Below are 23,983 nucleotides of genomic sequence, written 5' to 3'. Positions count from 1 at the left end.
TTTTTTATTTAGCACACATTTTAATAAAGCAAGACCATATTCTCCTTGGATGATCAAAAGTTGTATCTCTCCATTATGTGGTTTCTATCACATCTCCCAAGGTAGGATTACAAGGCAAACTACAGGATTATCTTCTGAAGGTACCACAAAATCACATCAGGTAGGCACAGGGCAAAACCTAGAGGACAGTGGATGATGCAACTTGGAGGATTGTACTAGGAGGCTGAGCTGAAAAGAAGTAGCAAGTTTCAACATAAGACTAGCACAATGTTGAAGACAACAACCACTGTCCCAATGCATTTTCTCTACAATAGTTGTATGAAATCATTTTTTTTTCACCATGTGGGTACTTCTATAGACGTAAGTGGGAATAAAATTTTTTTCCACATACTTTGTATAATATATAAGACAAAGAGCCATATTATATCCCTCATGAGTTACTCCTTAGGGAAGAATTAAAAGCTATATTATTAATACCAACTGTGCCTTTAATGTATACATTTTTAGCTATTGGATGAAATGTACTCACGCTCACTTTTCCATTGCGATTGTCTTCTTCTCTTACTGCCAGAGCCTTCAGAAAATTATCTTGCAGGTCTTTACCGGCACTTGTTAATGTCCTATAAAAAGCAGGTCTTAGTTATAGTACACTAGAAAACAAATATATCAAAAACATTCAGGAGCCAAAAACCACACTTCTTTATTCCAAGTGATAATGTCCTTGTAACACAAAAACTATATACACAATCATTATAAATCATATACAATTATTATAACTTACTACATTCCTCAAATTATTATACAGTTATAGAATCTGTATTTATGAATAATTAGAATCAAGTCTATAAATATCATACATGCCTTTATCAATACTCAAGCCAAATAGAATTAATTTCATTTACATGTCTGTTTTATTCTTTTTAATCATACCATGCAAATTTATTTATACCACTCATTACCCATAATAATTTTAGATTATTTATAATTTAAGTACAGTTTATTTATTTAATATAAGAACATTAAAATACTAGAAACCTAAACCAATTCCTTTACTGACATAGAACATTAATCTTACTTCTATGAGGATATAAAAAAGGCAAAAAGGAAAGAAACTAGATTGAGTCATCTCTGTCAGATAAAAAGAAACATTAAGAATACAGGGTGTTTGGGGCACCTGGGTGGCTCAGTGGGTTAAGCCTCTGCCTTCGGCTCAGGTCATGATCTCAGGATCCTGGGATCGAGTCCCTCATTGGGCTTTCTGCTCAGCGGCAGCCTGCTTCCCTCTCTCTCCCTCTCTGCCTGCCTCTCTGCCTACTTGTGATCTCTGTCAAATAAATAAAAAAAAATCTTAAAAAAAAAAAGAATACAGGGTGTTTGCCTGGCTCAGTTGGTGAAGCATGAGGCTCTTGATCTCAGGGTTGTGAGTTCGAGCCCTCATTAGGTATAGAGATGACTTTTTTAAAAATCTTTAAAAAAAAGAATTCAAAAGAGGCAATATTAAAATAAATAAGTTCTGGAGATGGCTATTATACTGACAATATATTAAAAATCATACTGTTCCTCTTTTTTCATTATTATTCAAGTCTTATATACATAGACATATTATTTCCTATAACCTCTATGAGAAAGATAAAAGTACTTTTGTTATACAAACTGGGAACGGAGAGGGTAAGGGCTAGACCTCCTAAGCTATGTGCAGCAGAGTCAAAAAGTTATATAAATAATCAATTATTACAGCATGCTACATCTGAGAACCGGAAACTTCTCAGCAAGTGGAAATACTGGGCAAGAAAGTTAATGCAATGTGTGGTAAGGAATTCTTAAATCTTTAACATGCATTACTCTTACTTAACTAGATTTATTTAACAGTCAGTGACCTGAGAAAACTTGCTTAAATAAATATCACAAAAGGAGTCACTTCCTCAAGAAGTGAAGTAGGTCTGTTACAAAATATTAGGGTTATAAGTTTTATAAAGGCAAATACTCCATCTTTGCTGTTTACAATCCACTACACTTTCAAAATGGGGTAAAAATTATATGGATGAGTTAATCTCCACCAATCGTGTTTAATCATTAGCTAAAGGCATTTATATAATCCTACATGAATGGGTCTAAATAAATTCTTAATCCTCAACAATTAGACTTCTGGTTTTATGATTTAATTATGTTGTTTGTGTCATCACACATATTTATATTACTAGATTAACACTCAGAGAGTAAATAACAAAAGAGAAAAAAATGAAAAACTGTTAAAATAGAAATATTTCCATAAGTTATTTTCTTAAGAGGTCACTTACTTTAAAGATTACTAAGTCTTTCAGTAAATACTCATGAGTTATTAATCATCTCAGAATTTTAAATGTAAAATCAGGCATTTTCTAATAGGCAAGGTTTGAATAATCATTGTGATGTGTTCTAATAAGCAGTTTCTAGATAAACACTAAATCAAAGATGAGATTAAATCAGTCTTAATAGCAATATTTTTTTTATCTATTGGGCAGTCTTCGTACTAGTCTCTATGCTAGGTATTTCGCAAATACTTTCAATTATCTTCAAATCAAACCTTAAGGGAGGACATGTTTATTTCCGCTTTAGAGATGAACTTGATGATAATCAGTCGGCATTCAGTTTTTAACTTAAATATCACCAACCCCAAGGCTTTATTGTACTATTCTGAAGCCACACAATATAGCAAAACATCATTTGATGCCGTAGTACTTTTACAGAAAACGATGAGAACTCACTGGTAAGAGGAAACTAAAGTAACAGGAATGGGGGTACAGTGAGGTATGCAAGCTTCATCAGGAGGTGCCCCTAGGAGTTATCAGAGGCTGGTGGTCTTGAAACCTCTGTGGAAAGCTAATCAGCCATAATCATCACTCTAATTCTAGACTAGAACAACTTGTTCAGAGGTAGGTTTGATTTCTAGCCAGTGAAATCTGGCATAGCCTATATTTAATAATTCTAGAATTTATATTCAATTCATCTGCACTTGTTTGAATATGTAATTCAACTTCTCTGTGCCTCAATTACTTTGAAATGATGATTTTGTACACTCACTTTGGAAAAATTTAGTGGAGAGTGTAGTAAAATGTAATGGATGAGTAAAAGTTTATTGTAAAACTTTTACAATATTATCTTGTTAGGAAATAAGCACACATCTATGAAAAAGCATTTTTCAGAAATAGTTTCATTTTCCATGGATAAGTTTACTGACAAAACTATATGCCTGTATTTTTGTGGTCTCAAATAATATAAATTTTATTTTTAGGGCAAAAATGGAATATTATTTGCAAACTTGATAAAAATATGATTTTAGGGGCACCTGGGTGGCTCAGTGTGTTAAAGCCTCTGCCTTCGGCTCAGGTCGTGATCCCAGGGTCCTGGGATCGAGTCCCACATCAGGCTCTCTGCTCAGCAGCGAGCCTGCTTCCCTTCCTCTCTCTCTGTCTGCCTCTCTGCCTACCTGTGATCTCTGTCTGTCAAATTAAATAAATCTTAAAAAAATATATGATTTTATTTATCATAATGTATGGATTTTTAGACAATTTATTTGAGTATTAAATATGGGAGATATATTTCTACTGTACTTTGATGTAGGGCACCTGTTGCTTTGTCTTGTATATTTTCTCCAGGACAATATAATAACTTTTTTGTTTTGCTCGTTACATAAATTAGGAGGAAAAAAAAATCCTGCTTCTTTTCAAATAGTATTTTATAAATTTCTTTAACATTGGTAAACATTTTCACATTCCTCCTTTCAGTGTATTATTGTAGATTTGTTCTGTATTATCAATCTGGGTTGCTATAACAAAATGTCATAGATTGGGTGTCTTAAACAATAGAAATTTATTTTCTCACGTATCTGGAGGCTGAAGTCCAAGGACCGTACCAGCACAGTTTGCTTCTAGTAACCACTCTCTTCTCTTAAGCAACTCACTGTATTTGTACTAGTATTTCACTGTGTTCTTAATATTCATTTTTTTATCTCTTTTGTTTTGTTATATACATATTTTTCTAAATTCTATGTCCTCCAAAAGCTACATGTATACCAAAAATTGTATAGAAGGAATAAAAGTAACCAGTGAACCATTTCAAGTCCTTTCCTTTGAGCATTATTTCAATAGGAGAATCTATCTTTAATATCTAAGGGATTATTTTTTTTTTTAAAGTTCTAAGAGGGAAAAACAGTGGCGCTAAATCCAATGTGTGTTTTTTTTACTCTCCTGTATTTTCTTGTAAACTATTCCTGGTGGCTTTTTTTTTCTTCCTTCCTTCCTCCCTTTCTTTCTTAATTTAATTGAAACAATTTTCCTTAGAGGTTATGTCAATCAGAATGATATTTAGAAAGATTTATGGTTTAGGAATTTTTACACTACATACTGTGATTTCCATGAAATTTCCACAAGGTCATCAAGTTATATTCTAATCACTTTCAGAAAAGAAAAAGACTTCTTGAGAAATGAGATTCATTCATTGGTAGGGAAGAATAAGAATCAAATTTTCATTAAGATTAAAGGCATCACTCCCCCCCCCCGCCCCTTTTGCATGTGAAAGAGTTTATAAATTACCAAATGTACAGTAAAGCTACCAGCATCTCTGGGAAGAAGTTTCAACTGTTGGAAGCACACAGAAGAAAGACGAGAAGCACTAGGATGCACATGAGACGGCTGTTCCTTTTCGTCTTCTATTTTAAAGAAAACCCAAGTGGGAGAGTCCTGAAATCTGTGGTATCTTCCATCAGTCAGACTCTACTCCCCCCTGGATGGAAAGCTGTGCTTTTCTTTGAAGGGACAAAATGGCCTGCCTTCTGTCTGAGAAAGTGTCCCTGAACTCTTCTTTGTTGGTACATCTGGAAAATTTCTAGTTAATTCCTAAACACGGTAGGTTAAGATGTTCTCACACTTCAGAGTGAAATCAAAACCACATTGAGATACCACCTTACACCAGTTAGAATGGCCAAAATTAGCAAGACAGTAAACAATGTATGTTGGAGAGGATGTGGAGAAAGGGGAACCCTCTTACACTGTTGGTGGGAATGCAAGTTGGTGCAGCCACTTTGGAAAACAGTGTGGAGATTCCTTGAGAAATTAAATATAGAGCTACCCTATGACCCTGCAATTGCATGACTGGGTATTTACCCCAAAGATACATGGAGTGAAAAGAAGGGCCATATGTACCCCAATGTTCATAGGAGCAATGGCCACAATTACCAAACTGTAGAAAAAGCCAAGATGCCCTTCAATGGAGAAATGGATAAGGAAGATGTGGTCCATATATACAATGGAGTATTATGCTTCCATCTGAAAGGATGAATACGCAACTTTTGTATCAACATGGATGGGACCGGAAGAGATTATGCTGAGTGAAGTAAGTCAAGCAGAGAAAGTCAATTATGATATGGTTTCACTTACTTGTGGAGCATAAGGAATAACACGGAGGACATGGGGAGATGGAGAGGAGAAGGGAGTTGGGGGAAATTGGAAGGGGAGGTGAACCATGAGAGACTGTGGACTCTGAGAAACAAACTGAGGGTTTGGGAGGAGAGGAGGGTAGGGGGATGGGTGAGCCTGGTGGTGGGTATTAAGGAGGGCAAGGATTGCATGGAGCACTGGGTATGGTGCATAAACAATGAATTTTAGAACACTGAAAAAATAAAATTAAATTAAAAATAAAAGATGTTCTCACACTTTAAGGGGGACCTAATAATAATAATAATAATAATAATAATAATGTTGCTTAGAGAGAAAATAAACATTCTTAGTCTCTAAATGTGATTTTATTCTGAAAATACGTTCAAATATAACTTTATTTTTACTCTCTTCTGGGAGGCATCTAAATCTTTTACCTGATCTGAAATAGACTTCCTGATCTTCTGGTTGTACAGTGAAAGCTAATGAGAAAGTAGAAAACAAAGAAAGTAAGCTTTTGTTTGCTACATCTGCCTCCAGTCTCTACCTGTGGCAATCAGCCTCATCGCTCCAGAGAACACTGAGCAAAAATGGGTTTTAGAAAGGTGAAGGCCTTCAGGCTTAGAATCTTCAGGTCATACATGCCTAATCTCTACGTGTGTGTGTGTGTCTCTAGTTCATTTATTTGAAAGATTCCATCTAAGGAGCTGAAGAATCTGACGTAATGGGATTGCAAGGGGTGGCTTCTCACCAGGGAAAAGCAGTCAGAACAAGAGTCCATACTGCCCGTGTCAACAACCACACAAGATGGCAGGAACTGTCACATAGGAGAGTGGTGAGCTTGGAGCAGAAGAGCATAGGGATGAGGGGAGGGCTGTGGGGCAGAAGGGATGTATCAGGGTGAGACTCTGGGGAGAAAGATACCTGAGGAAGACTGTTAGGAAGGCTTGCTGCACGACCCCTCTGAATGAAACCCTGAGTTTCTCCTTTAATAAAGCTGAGAGTATTAAGAGGTTAAGTCTGACCTCTAGTGACAAGGAGAGTTTAGAAAAGATGAGGCAACTGAAAAATGAGGGACAGACAGAGACAGAGATGGGGAGGTGAGAGGGGTGGTTGGAAGCATCCCAGACTGCAGTGTCATCTAAGGAAGTTTCAGCAAAGCCATGTCCTTGAACCAAACTCCGCCAATAAATATTCACGGGTCTATGTTGATATCCCTGTCACACTCAGTCACTGAGGGAGAGCAGCAGCCCATGGCAGGTGTGGTCGTGGTATGAATGCACAGCAGCACCTGAATGCACAAGAGTAGCATGTGACGGGACGCTCAGTTAAGGACACTCTCCATGTAAGATGTATTCTCATCACCACAATCTTTCACCCAAACCAAAACCTTGAGGTTCAAAAATGCCAGCATAATAACTCATTTGTTTTTTCACAAATATAGTCTCAAAATTGCCTATATTATCATCACCAATATGTTTACTGAAAACACTTTAAGACTTTGTGCAGATCTTTTTCTTCTTAGTGTATACACCTCTAGGGATGAATGGCCAGATTACTGTGCTTTTAGATATTTCACTTGATAAAGGTTCTTTCTTTATGCTATGATACCAGCTAGATACACAATTAGGTTCATCTGTTGATGTTATTTCAATTTGAAAGAGATTTCAAATTTTGCTTATAGTTATATAAAAAACATTCCCAGAATTCTAAAATTAAATCTATAATTTAGAAATTTAGAAAAATCTAGTTTTCATCTACCCCAGTTTCATCTACTCTATTCTATTCTCTCCCTTCTATATAGAACATCATTTTATTTTTAATTCCAGTGAGTTAACATATGGTATTATATTAGTTTGAGGTGTATAATATATTGATTTAACACTTCCATACATCAGCCAGTGCTCATCACAAATGTACTCCTTAAACCCCATCATCTGTTTCACCCATCCTCTTCACCTACCCTCTGGTGACCATCAGTTTGTTCTCTACAGATAAGAGTCTGTTTCTTGATTCATCTCTCTCTCATTACTTTCCCTTTATAGAGCATCATTTTTTAAAGTATCCTTAAATTGCTTTTTTAACTGTTACTATTTTTTAAAGATTTTTATTTATTTATTTGACATAGAGATCACAAGTATACAGAGAGGCAGGCAGAGAGAAAGAGGAGGAAGCAGGCTCCCTGCGGAGCAGAGAGCCCGACGCGGGGCTCGATCCCAGGACCCTAAGATCATGACCTGAGCCAAAGGTAGAGGCTTAACCCACTGAGCCCCCCAGGAGCCCCGTTAACTGTTACTATTTTTAATACATAGATACATTTAATAATAATATCTGTCATCTAGCTAGCTAGCTAGGTATTTACTTTTGTAGATGGTAGCCTCCTATACATATTTTCCTCAAACTTGGTTTTTCACTTAGCATTATGTTCAGGGAATTATACCATAGTAGTAAGAGACATTTCCACTACTTTTATAGTTGCGTAGTACTCCACTGTAGGAATATACCACCGTTCAGTCACTTAGCCACTGACGGTCATTGGTTTGCTTCCTGTTATTTGCTATGATAAATACTGCTTTAGTGTTTAGCTTTGTGCATAGGTCATTTCATGTTATTGCCACTATATTTTGGGGATAAATTCCTAGAAGTAGGATTGCTGGTCAAAGAGTACATGAATATTTTATTTAGTTAAATATTACCAAATTTCCCTTCAGTGGGGCTGGGACATTGTGCAGTCCTCCCTACAATTTATAATAGTAAATTTCAGTTTCTGCAAAGCCTCATTAACAAAGTATACTGTAAATCTTTTAGATTTTTGCTGGTCTAGTACAAGAGAAACTCAATATAATTGTGTATTTATCTTATAAAGAGAAGTGAACATATTTTCATATATAGAGACCATTTGCACTTCTCTTTCTTTAAACTGTATGTTGATACCTCATTTTTCTACAGTATCATTGGCATCTTTCTTCTATTTTCTTCTTTAAACATGAAGAATTTCAGCTCTTCTCTGTGATGTAAGTTGCAAATATTTTCCCCATATCTCAGTTGTCATTCTACTTTGCTTATGGTGCACTTTACCAAGAAAATGTTTCATTTATATGTCATTAAAATAATTTATAAGTGTTACAAATCATTCCCTTACTAGGGATTTTGAATCAACAATTATAGAGGAATCCATCTATACTTTCTTCTAGAACTTGAAAGTTTTCTTTTTTATTTATTAAGTTGTTTTAACATTTATCTCTCTAATTCCTAGGCATTAATCCTGATGTACTGTGGGATGAATCGATCCTATTTCAACTTTTTCCATTTGGATAGTCAGTTATCCCAACACCAATGATTAAAAAACCCGTCTTTGTTTTTTCCATTGATTTGAAAGGATGTCTTTCCGTATACACTTGGGCCTATTTCTGTGTTTCCTATTTTGTTTCAGTGCTTAGTCTGATTATACCACATTATTTTGATAACAGAAATTATGTCTTAATATCTGGTAAAACTAGTCCCTCTCATTGCTAGTTATTTTTTACAGGTGTTGTGATTTTTTTTTTTTTGGTGTATGTTCTTTGTTATTTACTTTTCTTCAAATGGATTTCATAATAGAATTGTCTGATCATTAAAAAAAAAACAAAACTCAAACACTGATGACCAAGTACCAGGATTACTTTCAATTTCTAAATGTCATAGCTTGTGACTTTAAAGATGGCTGCCTTGACTGGCATGGTATAAATGACTGGCATGGAACTGGGTCTGCAGGTTCTCTGCATCATGGTAGCCCAAGTGCACACCAGCTCCTGCAGACATTGTGAACGTGAATCACTGCTACACCTTTCAAAGATAGGAAGATACTCATTCTACTTGCCATACCTCCAGTCCTAAGTTTTATATTAAATTAATTAAATGTAGTATTAGATTAAAACCATGTGTTTGATGAGTCTGATCATCAAATTGAACTCAAAAATTATCATACTGTGTAGCACTTACTCTATTTTTATCCATAATAACTGATCTATTCAGACAGTTAGTAATCTCTACTATGGCCTGTTTCGGAGAGTTGTGTTTATCTACAAAATTTATCGATGTCATCTTGTGTTTACAAATTTCTTTTGTAGTGTTGCATAAAGTAGTCTCTTTATTTTTTAAAGTCTTCTGTTTTCATAGTTATACCCCTTCTAATCATTTCTTACTCTATGTATTTGTAGTTTTTCCCTTTTATCTTAATTGGGTTAGCCAGTAGTTTGACTATTTTCTGTTTTTACCCAAAGAATTAACATTGGGATTTACTCTACACTTTTTTCTTACTTATTTATTTCAAATTTTTAAGTTAATATCTTCTTTTTTTCTTTTTGGGGGGTACCGTGGAGTCTTTTTTCTATTTTTTTAATTGGGTGCTTAATTCATTTTTATTTTTTCATTTTCCTGATATAGATATTTAGGGCCATTATATTTTTCTCTGAAAACTGCTGTAACTAATTCCCATAGAGTCTGATAGTTGCATATTTACTACTCTTTTTTTTTTTTAATATTTTGTTTATTTGACAGAGGGGGAGAGAGAGAGCACAAGCAGGGGAGCTGCGGGCAGAAGAAGCAGCAGCAGGCTGCCCACTGAACAGAAAGCTCCCTGCAGGGCTGGATCCCAGGACCCCGGGATCATGACCTGAGCCAAACGCAGATGTTTAACCGACTGAGCCACCCAGGCGCCCTTCGGTATTCTTATTTTTAAGAAATTCTAGTATTTCTTTCTTTGCTTCCCCTTTGATCAAAGAGTTTTTTAATTAGATGTTTTTTAATGCTCCACTTTAAAAGACTTTTTCATTGCTTTTGTTATTAATGTTGTCTTATTGAATTGTGGTCTCTTTGTAGTCATGGGAGGGGGAGTAATTAAGGGGATTTTTTTTTTTTTTTTTGGTGTCCTTGTGTGGGCAAGATATAGTCCAGCTTGGAGAATGTTACTTGTAGACTTCAGAAGAGAAAGTCTTTTTATCAGAGTTTGGAGTTGACTATGTATTTATAAAAATACCTAATTAATTATATTGTCTTTTATCTTTTTCATAAATATTTGCCCATTTACTCTGTTTTAGATTGAAAGAATGTGTTAAAATCTCTTATTAGCATTTCTGCTATTTATCATTTTCTCTACTGTGGTTTCTACTTTATAAATCTGTGTTATTGGGCAATTAATTGAGTAATTACTGAAACTCTTATTTCTACACTTGTGAACTATATAGCTTGATATATTATAATTTATCCTTCATTGTCTGTTAGTGGCTTTGCAATCTGAATGCTAATTTGTTAGAAAGCAAAATTGTAACTCTTACTCTTTTTTTTACTTTTTTACTTTTTTACTTTTTTTTACTTGTTTACAACAAGTCCTTTCGTAGGTGTCTTCCTGGTCGCTTTGGGGGTCTGAAACACATTCTCTAATTAGTTTCCACAAAGGTCTCACGGGAACAATAGTACCTGAGTTCTTGCCTGATAGCATATTTGCAGTCCTTAGGAAGTTTAGTGTGGCTGGGTATAGAACCCTTGGTTCATATTTTCTTTTCTTGAGTCTCTTAAATGTTACTTCATTATTTGCGGGCACAAAACACTGAAAAATTTAATGACAACCTGAGTGTCTTTCCCAATATGTCTTGGCCTTTTTGCCTTTATTCCCAGGGATTTTTTTCCTTTTTTCCTTAAATTCCATTTTTCTAGACCATATCTTGTTTTGTTTTTTAATTTTTTTTAAGATTTTATTTATTTCTTTGACAGAGAGAGATCACAAGTAGGCAGAGAGGCAGGCAGAGAGAGTGAGAAGGAAGCAGGCTCCCTGCCGAGCAGAGAGCCCGATGCGGGACTTAATCCCAGGACCCTGAGATCATGACCTGAGCCAAAGGCAGCAGCTTAAACCACTGAGCCACCCAGGCACCCCTAGACCATGTCTTGCTGTTGGCTACTCTGTATTTTTTCCCAGAAATTTAATGTGCCCTCTCAATACGTCATTTCAAATCTTTTATTTCAGAGAGTTTCCTTAAAGTACAATGCTTAGTTTTAATTTTATGCCTTTACTTTGTTTCTCCTTCTCCAGGGACACCAATTGCATATATTTTTTCCCATGTTCATTATTCTTTTATCTAGTCTTGATCTATCATCTAATAATTCATGCAAGTTCTTTTTAAACTCTTCATTCTGTGTGATTTTTAATTTCTTCTTTTTGTCTTTTATCCCTCCTAAACCACTGTGCATGGAACTTATTCACACCTATGCTCTTTTTAGTTTATTCTTTACTTAACAAATGTATTTTTTTTCTTTCTAACCTTTCCTATGTTCTGTTAGCACGCTTATTTTTATAATAACAGGACCCCAACTTTTTTTTTTTTTTTAACTTATTAACACTGTCTAGGGGCACCTGGGTGGCTCAGTGGGTTAAATGTCTGTCTTCGGCTCAGGTCACAATCCCAGGGTCTTGGGATTAAGTTCTGCATGGGGCTCCTTGCTCAGAAGGGAGCCTGCTTCTCCCTCTGTCTGCTGCTCCCCTTGCTTGTGCACTTTCTCTCTCTCTGAAAAATAAATAAATAAAAACTTAAAAAAAAAAAAGGCAAAATACTGTGTACAGGGTGGAACTATTTACAAGGTGATCTCACTCTGACTGATGTCAAAATGCAGGCTAAAAAAAAAAAAAGTAAAGAACACTAGACAAATTCAACACTGATAAAAATGTCTGATTGCTGCCAATGTAGCATTATGGCAACCCAGAATGATACCAGAATTTAAAAAAAAAGAGAGAGAGAGAGGGAAAGAGGGAGAGAGAGCACTGATAACAGCACATAATGTAATAGGATTGCTGCGGGCTCTGAAACAATTCATGAAAAGTCCTTTGCATACTGCATGGCACATAGAAGGTGCCCAGTAAATAGATCTACTTTTGTTATCATTATCATTATCATTACCATCATTGCATGGATCAAAACAGAGATAGCTGGGGTAGTAAATTCTGGGGTATGTATCTTAACATTTAAGTTCTGAGTCTCTTTTGTCTTCACTTGTCTCTCCCTATGTGCAGATCACATATGTAAGCATCCCAAGTATATGAATCATAAAACGTTCATGTAGACCAATGCTTTTTAAATATTTACTAGACATTGTGCTAGACTGTATTTTCCAAAATGGAAGCAATATTACCTCCCATTCTGCAGGTACTTCCCATGTCATGTCATTTCTCCTAGCAAGAGGACTAGACTTTTCTCCTCTACCTCCTTGAGTCTGACTACTTTGAACAATAGAATACAGGGAAAAAACACTGTGCCAGTTCTGGATCTAGCTTGTAATTGAACTGGCATCTTCTCTCCCTCTCTTGGAATGCACTGTCTTAGAAGCCAAATGCCACATAAGAAAATCAAATACACTGAAACCAACATGCTGTGAAATGCCCAAGCTGTGAAGAGGCCCTGGAGAATGAGCTGCCAGTTGGGGGAGAAAGAGAAAGAGAGAGAAAGAGGGAGAGAGACTTGTGGAGAGATCACTGAGGCCCCAAACATGTAAGTGAAGAAGCTTTCTTGGAAGTGAATCTTCTAGCTCCAGCCCCATCAGATGTCACCAAATAAGCAGAGACCAGCTGTCCAGCCAACCCCTGCCTGAAGTCCTAACCCAAGAGATGCAAGCAAAACAAAGTGGATTTTTCAGCTATGGTGTGTTTTACAGAAGTAGATAACCAGAACAAATACTTATTTAAAAGGGGTAGAAAGAGGGGTTCCTGGATGTCTCAGTCAGTTAAACCTGCTACTCTTGACTTTGGCTCATGATCTCAGGGTCGTGAGGTAAGGCACTACGTTGGGCTCCACCTGAGCATGAAGCCTGCTTGGGATTCTCATTCTCTCTCTCCCTCTGCCCGACACCCCACTGGTGCTCTTTCTCTCACTCTCTCTCACTTAAAAAAAAAAAAAAAGTGTGTAATGAAATTTATTTCCTGTGGAAAAAATTATAAACCTTTATTTTTATGCTCAAAATAAATGATTTTCACATACAAACCTAGAAAGCCAAATTTTGTTTTAATTTATCTTTCACTTCACAAATTTATCTATCACTCATAACTAGCTACTCATTAACTACTGGCTATAGTAATGAACTCTTGTTAAAATACATTTAAATCTTTAAAATCAGCTTTCATGTTGGCAAAGTGTTTCCCTTTTTCTATAACTCTTTTCCTCTCTACAGTCTCCTTTTAATATTATGGGCTGTACAAATACTTAGACATAGTAGAAAACTTTAAAGTCCAGATAATAAAATAAACCACTCATTTCCAACAAAAAGCATTATGGCCCATGATATTCTGACTGAGAATTTCACCTGGTTGGAGCAGAGTTGGTGGCACAATTATATATAAATAAATATATATATGCTACGAAAACATTTAACAGGTCAGAGCCTCAGAGCCAAGGAAAATGTATTTTACTTTTTCATTTCCACTTGAGGACACTCTCTACTTCAGTAAGAGCAGAATCCATTTATATTTTCCCAATTATAAAAGCAATCAAGTGTGGTAACTTGAGTTAACTAGCACCATATTTCTAATTAAAGGCAGTAATATTTTAATATCCTTTATTAATTAATGCCCCAGAAGGCAATGTTATACTGCCCCGATAAAGAAAACCAATTAGATTCTATTATTTGAGTGGCTCTTTGTATCTAAAAACGTCCTCAAAAGGCACAGGATGTAATTATGTTTTTATCTTAGTTAATGATTTCAGCTACTTTAAAAACATTAATAGATATATTACTTAAATGAAAAACTTTTATACACAAAAATTCTAGTGTTAGTCATGTAAAGAAATCTTAGGCTTAATATTAGAGGAATTATACACCTGAATTTCCATTTATAAAACTAAAACTCATTGTATGAAAGAAATTTAACACATGATATTATTTATCATATAGTTCTTTGTTATCTTGACTTAGAATACACATGAATTAGAAATAACAAAGTAGGGGTGCCTGGATGGCTCAGTGGGTTAAGCCGCTGCCTTCGGCTCAGGTCATGATCTCAGGGTCCTGGGATCGAGTCCTGCATCGGGCTCTCTGCTCAGCAGGGAGCCTGCTTCCCTCTCTCTCTCTCTGCCTGCCCCTCTGTCTACTGTGATCTCTCTCTGTCAAATAAATAAATAAAATCTTAAAAAAAAAGAAATAACAAAGTATATGTTATCAGAATAAATATATTTTATTTATATATATTTTATCTATCGAGTATTTAGTTCTAAATTAAAGATTTCTAAAATGTACTATCCTTTACAAGAAATAATTGGATTAGAAGTCATTTTTTTAAAGCTTAGGCTGTTAGTCGTCTTGACATTGCTGGCATGTTGTCAGCTGAAAAATCTACTATAAAAACTTGATTGCTGCTTACATAATCTATTGGACAGGAAACGCCTTTGTAAAGACCTTAATACTGCATATTTTATTGTTTAATAAAATGGAAAAGTAATTGTAAAAACTACAGTTACCATAAGATATTTGAAACTCCACAGAGTAAGTGATTTTAAAAATATATTATTATTGCTCACAAAGTTCAGTTGAATAGTTTCCATGGTTATCAAAATTTTGGCTTACCCTGGAAATGCACACCTGACCAAATATTGGCACGAATATTTCAAACAGTTAACAAAGCTACCAGAAGCATGGTCCATGTCACTTATCCAGCATTAAGTATACATATATATACATATATATGTGTGTGTATATATGTATACATATATCTGTGAAAATACATATATACATATATGTATACATGTATATGTATACATATATATGCATACATATACATATATGTATATACACACATATACATATACATACATATACATATATGCATATATGTATATATGTGTGTTCACATATGCATATACATATATACATATATATGTGTATATACATGTATATTCACGGATATATATATACATATATATATACACATATATATGTATATATATATGGATACTTAATATATATATGCATATATATATGCATTTTTTTTTCGAGTTTCTTTATCAGCCTTCTGCTAGGTTTATAAAACCCACCACTTTCAAGGGGGGAAAAAAATTTAACTGAGAATCTCTCCCAATGTGGTTCTAGCATAGCTCACTATATATGAAAAGGTAATTTCTGTCCTTCATATTTCATAATTTTAGAAATGTGCATGTGATACTTCTACATATTTAGGAAATCTAAATTATACACATTGCTACAATCTGAATCATATGGGAAGTTAAGTTAGGGACAGTGTTAATATTAGGATACAAGTGGTAGGGATTAAAAGAAGAGAGATGGGGCCAAACTCCAACATTTTTGATATGACTAATAAGAGTAAATAATAGAACAGGATCTATTTTTAAACCACTTACATAAGAAGATGTTACCCAGCCAGAAATCAAAAGGTATTTGAGTATTCAATTGAGATTTGGCTATACAAGTATAATCTCCCTGTATCAAATCAGCCAAACATATGTAGATAAATGTGTTTGTAAATATAAGAAAGAAAGAACTAGATATGCTGACTCAGGATTCAGCTGATTCGGTTAAAGCATAAGGGGATAATATGCACTTATGATTAATCAGTAAATATTAACGTTGGCTAAATGTTTACTAAATATAACTTATCATGTCTTTTTCATAATTTCATATGCCATACATGGCTAGTACAGGTTTAAGCTCGATTGTTGAATTAATAAAAATTAAAAAAATATATTTTAATCTGAGAGCGAGCGAGAGAGAGAGATTGAGAAAACAAGTGGGGGAGGGATAGAGGGAGAAGCAGACTCCTCGCCGAGCAGGGAGCCTGAAGTGGGGCTCAATCCCAGGACTCTGGCATCATGACCTGAGCTGAGGGCAGATGCTTAACCAACAGAACCACCTCTAGATAAATAAAAACTTAATGTGATGGACAGATTAGGCCTAGAGTGTGTGAAACTTGAAGTAGCTGCATTTGTTTTATCCTACCGTCATATACAGTCATTATAAAATATTAAAATTATAATGGCATTTAGTAGACTGTTAAATTCTGCATAATATAAAATAACTATGGGAGGAAGAGACAAGATGGTGGAGAAGTAGTGGCTGAGATGACATCGGGTAGCAGGAGATCTGCTAGATAGCTTATCTAACCATTGCGAACACCTACAAATCCAATGGGAAATCGAAGAGAAGAAGAGCAACAATTCTAGAAACAGAAAAGCGACCACTTTCTGAAAGGTAGGACCTGCGGAGAAGTGAATCCAAAGCGACAGGAAGACAGATGGCAGGGGGAGGGGCCGGATCCCGGCAAACGGCGGAGCAACAGAGCACAAAATCAGGACTTTTAAAAGTCTGCTCCACGGAGGGACATCGCTCCAGAGGCTAAACCGGGGGGAAGCCTACGCGGGGTCAGCGTAATCCCAGGTCCCGTGGGGTCACAGAAGGACCGGGAGTGTCTGAGTGTTGCAGAACTTGCAGGTATTAGAGCGGGGAAGCCAGCTACGGCGACAAAGCCGAGGAGTGAGCTCTCAGCTCAGGGTTACCTTGAACCTGTCACAGGCTGGGTGGGCTCGGAGCGCGGCCAGAGGCCACGGAGACGAAAGAGATCAGGCGCTTTTCTCCAAGTGGGAGCAATTGATCGCTTTCCTCCAGGCGCAAACGGAGGCCAGGGAGGTGGGGATGGTTAGGCGCTTTTCTCTGAGGGTGCACTGAGGAGCGGGACCCCGAGCTCTCAGCTCCTCCGGGCCAGAGACTGGGCAGCCGCCATCTTCATTCCCATCTTCCGGAACTCTACTGAAAGCGCTCAGGAAACAAAAGCTCCCAAAAGCGAACCCGAGCGGATTACTTAGACCGGCCCTTGGTAAGAGCGGGGCAATTCCAACTCAGGCAAACACACTTGAGAATCACTACAACAGGCCCCTCCCCGAGAAGATCAACAAGAAATCCAGCCAAGACCAAAGTTACTCACCAATAACAGCAAAATTCTAGAGGAGGAGAAAGCAAATCTTATCTGGACAAAATGACAAGGCAGAAAAACTCACCACAAAAAAAAAAGAACAAGAGGCAGTACCGAAGGCTGGGGACCTAATCAATACGGACATTGGTAATATGACAGATCTAGAGTTCAGAATGACGATTCTCAAGGTTCTAGCCGGGCTCGAAAAAGGCATAGAAGATATTAGAGAAACCCTCTCCGGAGAGATAAAAGCCCTTTCTGGAGAAATAAAAGAACTAAAATCTAACCAAGTTGAAATCAAAAAAGCTATTAATGAGGTGCAATCAAACATGGAAGCTCTTACTGCTAGGATAAATGAGGCAGAAGAAAGAATTAGTGACATAGAAGACCAAATGACAGAGAATAAAGAAGCTGAGCAAAAGAGAGACAAACAAATACTGGACCACGAAGAGAGAATTCGAGAGATAAGTGACATCATAAGACGACACAACATTAGAATAATTGGGATTCCAGAAGAAGAAGAAAGAGAGAGGGGAGCAGAAGATATATTGGAGACAATTATTGGAGAGAATTTCCCTAATATGGCAAAGGGAACAAACATAAAAATCCAGGAGATGCTAAGAACGCCCCTCAAAATCAATAAAAATAGGTCCACATCTCGTCACCTGATAGTAAAATTTACTGAGCGACTTTGAGCGACAAAAAGAAAATCCTGAAAGCAGCCCAGGAAAAGAAGTCTGTAACATACAAGGGTAAAAACATTAGATTGGCAGCGGACCTATCTACAGAACCTGGCAGGCCAGAAAGAACTGGCATGATATATTCAGAGCACTAAACGAGAAAAACATGCAGCCAAGAATACTATATCCGGCTAGGCTATCATTGAAAATAGAAGGAGAGATAAAGAGCTTCCAGGACAAACAAAAGCTGAAAGAATTTGCAAACACCAAACCAGCTCTACAGGAAATATTGAAAGGAGTCCTCTAAGCAAAGAGAGACCCTAAAAGTAGTAGATCAGAAAGAAACAGAGACAATATACAGTAACAGTCACCTCACAGGCAATACAATGGCACTCAATTCATATCTCTCAAGTTACCCTGAATGTTAATGGGCTCAATGCCCCAATCAAAAGACACAGGGTATCAGAATGGATAAAAAAAACAAAACCTATCAATATGCTGCCTATAAGAAACTCATTTTAGACCCGAAGACACCTCCAGATTTAAAGTGAGGGGGTGGAAAACAATGTACCATGCTAATGGACATCAGAAGAAAGCTGGGGTGGCAATCCTTATATCCGATCAATTAGATTTTAAGCCAAAGACTATAATAAGAGATGAGGAAGAACACTATATCATACTCAAAGGGTCTGTCCAACAACAAGACCTAACAATCTTAAATTATCTATGCCCCTAACATGGGAGCAGCCAACTATATAAACCAATTAATAACAAAATCAAAGAAATACATTGACAGTAATACAATAATAGCAGGGGACTTTAACACTCCCCTCACTGAAATGGACAGATCTTCTAAGCAAAAGATCAACAAGGAAATAAAGGCCTTAAATGACACACTAGACCAGATGGACATCACAGATATATTCAGAACATTACATCCCAAAGCAACAGAATATACATTCTTCTCTAATGCACATGGAACATTCTCCAGAATAGACCACATCCTAGGTCATAAGTCAGGTCTCAACCAGTATCAAAAGATTCGGATCATTCCCTGCATATTTACAGACCACAATGCTCTGAAGCTAGAACTCAATCGCAAGAGGAAATTTGCAAAGACCCTAAATACATGGAGACTAAACAGCATCCTTCTAAAGAATGAATGGGTCAACCAGGAAATTAAAGAAGAATTGAACAAATTCATGGAAACAAATGATAATGAAAACACAACGGTTCAAAATCTGTGGGACACAACAAAGGCAGTTCTGAGAGGAAAATATATAGGGGTACAAGCCTTTCTCAAGAAACAAGAAAGGTCTCCAATACACAACCTAACCCTACACCTAAAGGAGCTGGAGAAAGAACAACAAAGAAAGCCTAAACCCAGCAGGAGAAGAGAAATCATAAAGATCAGAGCAGAAATCAATGAACTAGAAACTAAAAAAACAACAGAACAAATCAATGAAACTAGGACCTGGTTCTTTGAAAGAATTAATAAGATTGACAAACCCCTGGCCCCACTTAACAAAAAGAAAAGAGAAAGGACACAAATAAATAAAATCATGAATGATAGAGGATATATCACAACCAACACCAAAGAAATACAAACAATTATAAGAACATACTATGAGCAACTCTATGGCAACAAATTTGACAATCTGGAAGACATGGATACATTTCTAGACACATATAAACTACCACAAATGAACCAGGAAGAAATAGAAAGCCTGAACAGACCCATAACCAGTAAGGAGATTGAAACAGTCATCAAAAATCTCCAAACAAACAAAAGTCCAGGGCCAGACGGCTTCCCAGGGGAATTCTACCAAACATTTAAAGAAGAATTCATTCCTATTCTCCTGAAACTGTTCCAAAAAACAGAAATGGAAGGAAAACTTCCAAACTCATTTTATGAGGCCAGCATCACCTTGATCCCAAAACCAGACAAGGATCCCACCAAAAAAGAGAATTACAGACAAATATCCTTGATGAACACAGATGTGAAAATTCTCACGAAAATACTGGCCAATAGGATCCAACAGTACATTAAAAGGATTATTCACCACGACCAAGTGGGATTTATTCCAGGGCTGCAAGGTTGGTTCAACATCCACAAATCCATCAATGTGATACAATACATTAATAAAAGAAAGAGTAAGAACCACATGATACTCTCAATAGATGCTGAAAAAGCATTTGACAAAGTGCAACATCCCTTCCTGATTAAAACTCTTCAAAGTGTAGGGATAGAGGGCACATACCTCAATATTATAAAAGCCATCTATGAAAAACCCATGCAAATATCATTCTCAATGGAGAAACACTGAAAGCTTTTCTGCTAAGGTCAGGAACACGGCAAGGATGTCCGTTATCATCACCGCTGTTCAACATAGTACTAGAAGTCCTAGCCTCAGCAATCAGACAACAAAAAGAAATTAAAGGCATCCAAATTGGCAAAGAAGAAGTCAAACTATCACTCTTTGCAGATGATATGATACTATATGTGGAGAACCCAAAAGGCTCCACTCCAAAACTGCTACAACTTGTACAGGAATTCAGTAAAGTGTCAGGATATAAAGTCAATGCGCAGAAATCAGTTGCATTTCTTTACACTAACAACAAGACAGAAGAAAGAGAAATGGAGGAGTCAGTCCCATTTACAATTGCACCCAAAACCATAAGATACTAGGAATAAACCTAACCAAAGAGGCAAAGAATCTATACTCAGAAAACTATAAAGTACTCATGAAAGAAATTGAGGAAGACACAAAGAAATGGAAAAATGTTCCATGCTCGTGGATTGGAAGGACAAATATTGTGAAAATGTCTATTCTACCTAAAGCAATCTACACATTTAATGCAATCCCTATCAAAATCCCATCCATTTTTTTTAAAGAAATAGAACAAATAATCCTAAAATTTATATGGAACCAGAAAAGACCTCGAATAGCGAAAGGAATATTGAAAAAGAAAGCCAAAGTTGGTGGCATCACAATTCCTGACTTCAAGCTCTATTACAAAGCTGTCATCATCAAGACAGTATGGTACTGGCACAAAAACAGACATATAGATCAATGGAACAGAATAGAGCGCCTAGAAATGGACCCTCAACTCTATGGTCAACTAATCTTTGACAAAGCAGGAAGGAATGTCCAATGGAAAAAAGACAGCTTCTTCAACAAGTGGTGCTGGGAAAATTGGACAGCCACATGCAGAAAAATGAAATTGGACTATTTCCTTACACCACACACGAAAATAGACTCAAAATGGATGAAGGACCTCAATGTGAGAAAGGAATCCATCAAAACCCTTGAGGAGAACGCAGGCAGCAACCTCTTTGACCTCAACCGCAGCAGCTTCTTCCTAGGAACATCGCCAAAGGCAACAGAAGCAAGGGCAAAATTGAACTATTGGGATTTCATCAAGATCAAAAGCTTTTGCACAGCAAAGGAAACAGTTAACAAAACCAAAAGACAACTGACAGAATGGGAGAAGATATTTGCAAACGACATGTCAGATAAAGGGCTAGTATCCAAAATCTATGAAGAGCTTAGCAAACTCAACACCCAAAGAACAAATAATCCAATCAAGAAATGGACAGAGGACATGAACAGACATTTCTGCAAAGAAGACATCCAGATGGCCAACAGACACATGAAAAAATGCTCCACATCACTCAGCATCAGGGAAATACAAATCAAAACCACAATGGGATACCACCTCACACCAGTCAGAATGGCTAAAATTAACAAGTCAAGAAATGACAGATGCTGGTGAGGATGCGGCGAGAGGGGAACCCTCCTATACTGCTGGTGGGAATGCAAGCTGGTGCAACCACTCTGGAAAACAGTGTGGAGGTTCCTCAAAAAACTGAAAATAGAGCTACCCAATGACCCAGCGATTGCACTACTGGGTATATATCCTAAAGATACAAACGTGGTGCTCCGAAGGGGCACATGCACTGGAATGTTTATAGCGGCAATGTCCACAATAGCCAAACTATGGAAAGAACCTAGATGTCCATCAACAGATGAATGGATAAAGAAGAGGTGGTATATATACACAATGGAATACTATGCAGCCATCAAAAGAAATGAAATCTTGCCATTTGTGATGATGTGGATGGAACTAGAGGGTATTATGCTTAGCGAAATAAGTCAATCGGAGAAAGACAACTATCATATGATCTCCCTGATATGAGGAAGTGGTGATGCGATGTGGGGGGCTTGGGGGGTAGGAAAAGAAAAAATGAAAGAAGATGGGATTGGAAGGGAGACAAACCACAAAAGACTCAATCTCAAAAAACAGACTGAGGGTTGCTGGGGGGAGGGGGGATGGGAGAGGGTGGTGGGGATATGGACATTGGGGAGTGTATGTGCTATGATGAGTGCTGTGAAATGTGTAAACCTGGTGATTCACAGACCTGTACCCCTGGGGATAAAAATACATTATATGTTTATTAAAATAAATTAATTAATTAATAAAAAATCTTTCAAAATAAAAAAAAAACTATGTTATTTAATGAACTGGTAATGTGTAAGGAATTTGAATGGACACAGAAAAAATTTCACAAAGAAATATTTGTGCAGATAAATTTTTATTTCTTTTTTTTTACTTTGCAGCAAGTAGAAAGTGAATTTTATAATATATAAATTTTGCTTGATAAAGTTATTAAAAATTATATTGTGCTTTCAATTTTTTTTTCTAAAATCCCTTTTCCTCATAATTCCTAAAACACATAAATATATACTTTCAATCCACTAAAAGAATTCATTAAAATGCAGATTTAATATGAATGATTAAATATGTTTCTATGATACTCATTTGGTGCTATCACAAAATACGTTCAGTAAGAGACTAAGTCTACAAGAATTCCATCAGGAGTTTCCACTGTCACCCTCTGAAATTCTACAATGCACATTACCATGTTTTTAAAGACATTAAAAAGTCTTATAATGAAAAAATCTCTTTAACTTTACCTAAACTCAGTGTTTCCAAAGTCTATTTAGCCACAGAGTCATTTCATAGAACGTTCTGTCATTTTTTAGAACATTCATTAATATATGGGCAACAAGTATACACATAAACAAATGTTTTTGGAAATTCTGTTGTAAACATTTTAATAGTTTAACTCATATGGTTTTTCTCTCTTCACCATGTCTTGCCAAGTCACATTCTGTAATATATCTTAGATCCATTCAATTTCCTCTGAATTACTTGCCACTACTCTAAATCCAACCCGTCATCGTCACTGATGTTAACTGTTACTGTAGCCTCTTAGCTGACATATCAGATAATACTGTCCAATTCATTTTCCTCATTGAACCCACAGAACCCTAAAAATACATCTAGGTGTTGCTTGCATGATTAAAACTCTTTAATCAGCAGTTTCCTATAGAGTTTAGAATAAAACATAAAAATAATAAACTGTCATGAAAGGTTTTGTAAGATGTTTCTTGCCACTCTCTTCCTCTCACTACTGTCTGACCATACTGGCCACATATAGTTCTTTTTTTTTTTTTTTTAAGATTTTTGTATTTATTTTTTTGACAGAGATTACAAGGAGACAGAGAGGCAGGCAGAGAGAGGGGGAAGCAGGCTTCCTGTGGAGCAGAGAGCCTGATGCGGGGCTCCATCCCAGGATGCTGGGATCATGACCTGAGCTGAAGGCAGAGGCTTTAATGCACTGAGCTACCCAGGCGCCCCCACATATAGTTCTTAACACATGTGATGTCTTTCTTACCTTAGGTCTCCACACAAGGAACTTTCTTTGCTGAAAATTCTACCCGGGATTTGTGTTGTTTTGTTTTCCTAATACCTGCTTGCCTATGCATATCAACTTAAACATCATATCCTCAGAGAGTCCTCCCTGACCTCCATTCTAATCTGGGTCACATACACATCACACAATCACACACATTACACAATTTCAATGCAAGATAATGACAGCATCT

Source organism: Martes martes (genome assembly GCF_963455335.1).
Source record: "Martes martes genome assembly, chromosome: 2".
NCBI classification, from domain to species: Eukaryota; Metazoa; Chordata; class Mammalia; order Carnivora; family Mustelidae; genus Martes; species Martes martes.
Note: the sequence above shows the minus strand (reverse complement) of the source record.